The following is a 7,723-nucleotide window of genomic DNA, read 5'->3' on the forward strand; positions in this document are numbered from 1 at the left end:
ACACCTGGTTTTAGTATGAACAATTTATACTTGTTCCTATCAAGCATTAGTGCAAACAATTTGATACCTGCATCCCATTATGGGCAACCTTGAGGTGGAGGATGATGCCACCGGTTGTCAGAGGTAGCGGCAAAAGTGAGTGGTGTAATGATTGAGTGCCCTTTACCTTTGTATAGGCTACATTCTATCTGTGCAAAAGTTAGAGGGTTTTTTCTCTCCCCCCGCCCCCCCACCCGCCACTAGGCAAGCAAGAGACCGTTTATATTCAGTGTATCTGAAGAAGTGTGCATGCACACGAAAGCTCATACCAAGAACTAACTTAGTTGGTCTTTAAGGTGCTACTGGAAGGAATTTTTTTATTTTGACTATGGCAGACCAACACGGCTACCTATCTGTAACTGGAACCATTTATATGGACACTCTCCAGTTAGGAAAAAGTACTTGATGAGGGCATGTAGCAAAGTTAGTGATCGGTGACATTAAACCCCCCAAGATAGAATAAATTATTTAGCACAACAATTCCTTTTTAGTTTAATGTCATGCCTCTCTAGTGCTTTGGGGTTATTCTGTACATAACACACTTCCAATTTTCAATATCCAATATCACAACTCTGTTAAGAAATTTGAAGGTGTACACAAGGTGACTTCTAACAAAGTCCAGTCCCAATCATACTTCCTAAATCCTATTTCCATCAGTGGGACTTATTCGCAAGTAAATATACTTGGTATGGGAGCCTTAAGTGTTCAGACCAAATACTCTCCCCCCCCCCAACATTTCACCAGGCAGGAAATAATGCTTATTTATGTTGATGACATAAGATTACAGATTATGTGGCATAGACTGAGATAAAGTAAAACCAAGCTGTGAAACTGAATAGCTTTTTGTTGTTGTTTTTTAGGTTAGAAATGAAACTTGATCAGTGGTTTTAAATGAATTCTTCAGGCTGGCACTCTGCTAGGCAAACTGTTTTGTTGCTGTTGATAATTGTGGGGAGGACCAATAACACAAACAAGTAGAACTTGTCCCTTTCCTACAACAGTCAGTCAACATTCTATGGCCACTGAGCACACTTAGCCAATGGGCTGTTTGTAGAGTGGGGTGGGAGGGGGGTTCATTTTATAAACCTCTAATATACCACCCCATTTAGTTGTCATCAGCATTCTTTTTTTCCAGAAGGATATGGGCCCCCAAATAACAGAATGATCAGGAGCCCCCCCCCAACAAAGACACACATTAACTTCTAAAGAGCTCCCCACCCCAGTGAAATTACGTACCTCCAGGAACAACTGCCTGAGGGGTAAAGTTCAGTCTTCATCTGCTTAGCTATTCTTATTCTGCACAATCCGAGAGCACCTTTCATACGGTAATGTGAAAATAAATTACTGCTCTAGACAGTGGGAATGCCTTACACATTTTTATGTGGACAAAAGTGTGGGGTTAAAAAGTCAGTGAAACTCTTTTGGGCTTCCCCCAAGCTGCTGTATACTGACTTATACTGAGTTTTCAGCACGTTCGTAAGGGTAGTGGGAAAATGTTTGCTTGATTTGAGTCAGTTGCTACCAAGCAGTGAGCTGTCTCTAACATCTCTGTGTAGAAACTGACTCATCTCTCTACTAGTTAAGGAAACGCTCATTGCACGATAGGTTTGTTCTCACAGTTATTCATTATTCAAAAGCAAGATTTATTTTTTTAAAATCAAGAGCCCAGGTAAGCTTTGCATGTGGGCTTATCCTGTAAAGTGCTTTTATGCTACCTTAGCTGTCAGGGTTCCCCCCAAAGAATCCTGGGAGCTGTAATATGTCAAGGGTGCTGAGAATCATTATGAGACCCCTCCTATCATCCCCACAGAACAATAATTCCCAGAGTGCCCTGGGAAGAAGAGTTGATGGTTAAGCTACTTTAAATCTCCGGCGTGGATGTATTTAGTACATTTTTACCTCACACTTTTCTTCCATCATGAAACTTAAGGTTGGCAGTATACTTGGGGACTGCAGAGCACCACTGACCAGACCCAAACTTGCTTAGCTTCTGCATGGTGCCTGCATCATGTACCCTTTCACCAGAAGCCGACAGAAAGAAAGCTAAACAAACAAGTAAAAAATTCTATACAAGTTGGCATGGGTCCATTTTTTTCTGTCAGCTTAGCTCAAGCCATCAAAGCAACTTGACCTGGTCAAGCATTCTGCACACCTGTATCTCTGTCCATGGCAAGTACAAACAGACTTTTGAATTTTTCTATGGTCTCGTCTTTTACAGATCTCACAAACACTAAATAAGCAGCACCAGTATCTGGAACACAAGCAACATTAACTGGCAGACCCAGCTTTCACACAGGAGACAGTGAAAAAAATCACCATACAATATTGTGCCAGATTTTTCCTCAAGTAGTGCTTCCTGCATAGAAAATAGGTTGGATCTGGATGAAAACTACTGTTAAATTATGCTACCAACAAGGTTGTGCACACACGGTATCTTTAAAGCACATTGTTTCCCTCAAAGAATTCCGGGGCACTGTAGTTTATCCCTCATAGATTTACAATTCCCTTCAACAAACATCAGCTGGTGCCCATTACCAGATTGTTTCCCCACATCAAACTACTATTCACTGACGCTCTCATCTGAGCATGTGCAACGGCTGTCTAAAACATACAAACCACAGCTTAATCATAGCTTCTGTTCTCAAATCAGATAGATACTGGATTGAGAGAAAGTATATCAAACAGCAGTATTTCTTAATAAATTGCAGGATACATATGGATTGTGGCCTACATCATGTGCAGCCCTCTTGAAACACCAGCAGTGGGCATGCACTGGAGTGGAATAAATGGTAATGTATACACAGCCTGATTTTCCTCCTCTCCCAAACCAGTCAATATTCCATTCGCACTGAACATTCTCAGTCCTCATTGGCCGGTTTTCTTCTTTCCCTCTGTATTTGGGGTTCATGTGTGTAGGGTAGATACATTTGTGACCAATCCCAGCCACATTCAGTTCTTTAATTTCTCTACTGAGAACATACAGTACTTCACGGTGTGAACCAGGAAATCACCTACAAATGATATGGCTCTTCATCTCTGTGTGTTCTGCTCTAGCCACTCCTTACTAAGAACATAGATTGGGGCCCTCTAGTGCAATATCCTGTTGTTAGACTGTCCAAACAGATGTCAATGAGGAAAGACCACAAGAAAGACCTGGGTTCAACCATACCCCACCAACTGTGATTCTCAGCAACTGACATTAGGAGACATCTTTCCCACCCAGGTTTTTACCCTGTTACTCTTCTCAACATTCTGTGCCATTGAATTTTGATAGACCTGATTGGGGGTTCCTTCCTTTTAATCCACCCCCCCCCCGCCGTACCTAAGAGTAATCCGTGTCTGCAGATACATCTCTTCTTTGCGGATGATGCAGTTCTTGCTACATACCGTAGGCATTCAGAAGACTCGAATTTGAATTTGTATCTAGATCTTACCAATGTTTAAGGTCAGACCAGACTCTCAACCAGCTACTATTTTGTTACTGGGTCCAATTGTCCTGAATTTGAACATTAAAGTCTTAAATGGCTTTGAACCAGGCTATCTGAAGATAGCCTGATCTTTAATAATCTTCTTCAAAGGACCTTCTCAGATTTCCCTCACCTTCTGAGGTGAGGTGTGCAGCAACTAGTAACAGTGCCTTGTCCATTGTGGCCCCTTGCCTCTGAAACTGGCCTCTGGAATGTTCTACCAGATCAGTGGCAGACTTTGGGCTTTCAAATTTCAGTGGCACCCTCTGTGACGCCAAAATTCAGTGCTCACCCCCGACTCTCACCTTCTGTTCTAAGTCTTTGTTGCGGCTCAGTGCCCAGTGTGAACGAACTGGCCGCACTCCCCTAAATCCGCCTCTTACCAGACTCCCTATTGATTTTAGAAATAAACTAAAGATGCTGCTCCTTCTACCCCCATCCAGGCTTTAATACAGTTTGGTGCTACAGCTATTGTTTAACTTTTTGGGGTATTTTAATCTGTTTATTTTTTTTGTGATTTTAATGTGGTGGCTTTATCCAGTTTGCTGCCTCAGGAATCCTTATGATTAAGAGATGAGACATAATATTTTAAATAAAGGAAAGACTGTGTCTCAGTGATAGGATACATATTTTCTGTGGGAAATGGGTTCCTGGGTTCAATCCTTGGAATCCATAGTAGGGTTGATGAAGATTCTTCTCTGAAACCTTGGGAGTATTGCTACCAGTTAGTGTAAATACTGGGCTAGATTAGTCCAGGAGAATGACCATTAGTCCAGGCTTCCTCAACCTCGCCCCTCCAGATGGGCTACAATTCCCAGCATCCCTGACCACTGGTCCTGCTAACTAGGGGTCATGGGAGTTGTAGGCCATAAACATCTGGAGGGCAGAGGTTGAGGAAGCCTGGACTAATGATTTGATGTGGTATAAAGTAGCTTCCTATATTTTAACCTCTAGCTTGTTAAGCATTCCTTTGTAGGGTAAAACAGGGTAGAGATAAGTAATGGCAAAATACATGTAGATCATGGGTTCCCAAACTGACGAAGTTCTTCCCTGATGTTTATGCCATGTGTGGTTGCTCTTGGTTAATGTATGGTTGTGAAAACATGCTAGACGTGTCACTTTTCTTCATCTTGATAATGATATTGCTCAGACTAATTGCTGAGAAAGAATTCCAGCACACACATATACAAATATTGTGAGCAATTAAGATCAAGGGTACTTACTTTCTGGCAAGTGATTGTGGCTTTACACACATTTATTTAAACTGTCAAATATGTTACTAAGGAAAACAACTTGGTGAAACAAACAGATTAATACTCTCAATGTTGCTGTCAGAGTGGAAGTAACTGATGTTTTGCCTTTTGAATGTGGTGAACGTCTTCTACCACAAACTGAAGCCTGCTAAATCGGATTCTATTTATGGGCAAATTTGCATATGTGTGAACGCGAATGTTGTAGCCACAGGGCAGCCAGAGTTTGGTATATCACCAAGAAACATACCGGTAGTTTGCCGTTTAATAAGGACATTAGCGGAAAATCCGAAGTCTAAAATAGCAAATGCCAATCTACAGACAAGTTTTTAAAAGCACATACAGTATATACAGTGCAGTATTTTCCCCTAAACTACTTACTCCATTTGTGAAATCTGCCTTCTTATACTTTATGGTGTATCATAATTCAGTCCTTCTTAAGACTAAGACAGATTAAATCAAGGTAGTTACTTCTGTACAATATTCTGAAGGAAGCGTGTACACCGTATAGACAATTCCTGTTTGTGGAGTGTTTTGACTGCCACACTGCAAATAATACTAGAGAATGACCTTTTCTTAAGAGGCAATGTAATGGGTGAGGTATGCAGTGATCCAATTCCTAAGGCTTACATGATGCAGGTTAGTGATGCCACATAATAATAAACACTGGAAAAACACCCCTTTCCCAAAGAAAATAAGGGGGGGGGGGCAGAAAAAATGTTGGGTTTTATCCGTAATTGTTTTCAAAGGATATTTTTTTTGGTGAGAAGCCTCTTGTGCAATATTTTCCTTTTCATCATGACAAGTGAACTACATGTGAACAGTACACTGAAAAGTAGTATTTTAAAATAATATTGCTACGGTCATTTGTGCTGCTGCAAAACTTTCAAGATTCAAAGGTGGCAGTGTTGCTGTATTACTCTAACATTTCACAGGCAAATGTGAGATTAGGAATGCATTTGCTGGTCTAGAGTCACCTGTCATTGAAGAAACTGCCCCAGTGGACACTACCGCTGTTCTAGAAAACTGTTTCTGGCAGTGACCTGGCAGATTTGCTGAGTGTCTCTACATTCTTCAAACTCTTTTGATGCCCAGGGTAATACTAGGACTGAGCCAAACCTTCCCTATTTCACAACCTCATTTACAGGTGGCAAAAGGTGGGGCATATTTCAGCTTAATTTTCAGGAGAGTGAAAATTGAAAAGTGGAGGGGGCTTGCTAACTGTCATAGAACTCCTTTCCTGATGTATGGCACCATTCCCATACTTCCCCAGAAGTCCCGTACCAAAGCAATACATATCAACACACAGAAAGGAAGGAAGATCCCTCTATGAAGTGAGCAAAACTTGTACCAGTGGTGTCCTTGATGAAGATGTACTTGATGAAGCAAATGGATCTAGATAGTGCGGTTAACATTCATAATGGTGAGAATTTCCTGGGATCTGAAAAGGATCAGAACAGTGAATCTCTCTTTCCACATGCAGTTTCCTCACACAAAGACCGACGCAGACCGGCATTTGCATCCATCTTGCAAAATAATATATCCAAAACTTTCCAATACTGAATTGGCTTAACCTGCTGAATGTAAAATTCACTTGTTTCATACAGTAGCTGTACTGATGACAATACACCAGAAGGAGTTACCCAAAACTGTCCTTTTCCCTTTACTGTCGAAGAAATATGCTGTGACTCATGCAAATGGATTATAAGGTGAATCCACCACAGATTTTAAACTAACAAAAATGCTGTGCACTAATCCTTCAAGTACCAAAAAAAGCACACCTGAGGCAAAGTCATTTTATAGTTTAAGGAAATCTCAAAGAAATGTTTCACTGAAAAGAGTTCCCCAAGGCAAATTTTCAGTCACATTTCTGACTGATTTGTGGGCTGTATCCAGAAGAGGGTTTGCCCCACAGGACCAAAATATAGGTCCCTGTATACAGATGTAAGTGACATTGTATCCATTATTAATTTGGTTTTTCTACAGCCATGCAGCACATTTCACAAAGGAAGCTGTTGCAGGAGATGCTGGAAACTGCTAAATTCTCTGCTGAATCTAGTGGCTCCTAATAATTGTGAGTCATATATAACATTTTATTATGTGGAGGCATTCAATTTATTTACTTAATTTTTAAAAGCACACTCTTCTTCCAAAGAGTTTGGAGCTACACATATGCTGTGCTACTTGCAATGATTCCTGAAGTGATCGTTGACTTGTGGAAAAACTTCATAACCTGTCATTGCTGAAGAATGGCTACTCTCTCCCTCTGGTGGCAGCATGAGAAAACATACCAACTTAAAATAATAATTTTATTTTGCAAAAGAAAAAAACCTAGACTAAGTCAATACTTTTTATTTCGCAGAGCTCAGTTCGATGGATGGGGTATACCTGAGAAGGTTATTATATATAATCAAAGAGGAACCAAATAAACACTGGGAAATCAAACTCTCTAAACATCTCTTGCTAGGAGAATCTTAAACCAGATCTAATGAACTCTATACCAAATCCATTTACTAATTGTACTATTCAGATATGGAAAACATGGCAACCTAAATTTGCACCTATTGTTTTTCCATTATAGTGGTACCTCGCAAGACGAAAAACGCGCAAGACGAAAGAGTTTTTCGTTTTTTGAGTTGCTTCGCAAGACGAATTTCCCTATGGGCTTGCTTCGCAAGACGAAAACGTCTTGCAAGTTTGTTTCCTTTTTCTTGAAACCGTTAATACCCAGGGAAACCGTGCTTCGCAAGACGAAAAAATCGCAAGACGAAAAAGCTCGCAGAACGAATTAATTTCGTCTTGCGAGGCACCACTGTAATTCCAATATCAACTCACCCAGATTTTTTTTTCTAGCAAGGGAGAGATAAGCAATTTGAATACTGCAAATCTTGTATACACATTACGAGATTTCTATACCAATTATCTATAGCCTGTAGCCAGTAACCAAATAAAATTAACTTCGTCAAA

Source organism: Podarcis vaucheri (assembly GCF_965113315.1).
Source record: "Podarcis vaucheri genome assembly, chromosome: 4".
Lineage (NCBI taxonomy): Eukaryota > Metazoa > Chordata > Lepidosauria > Squamata > Lacertidae > Podarcis > Podarcis vaucheri.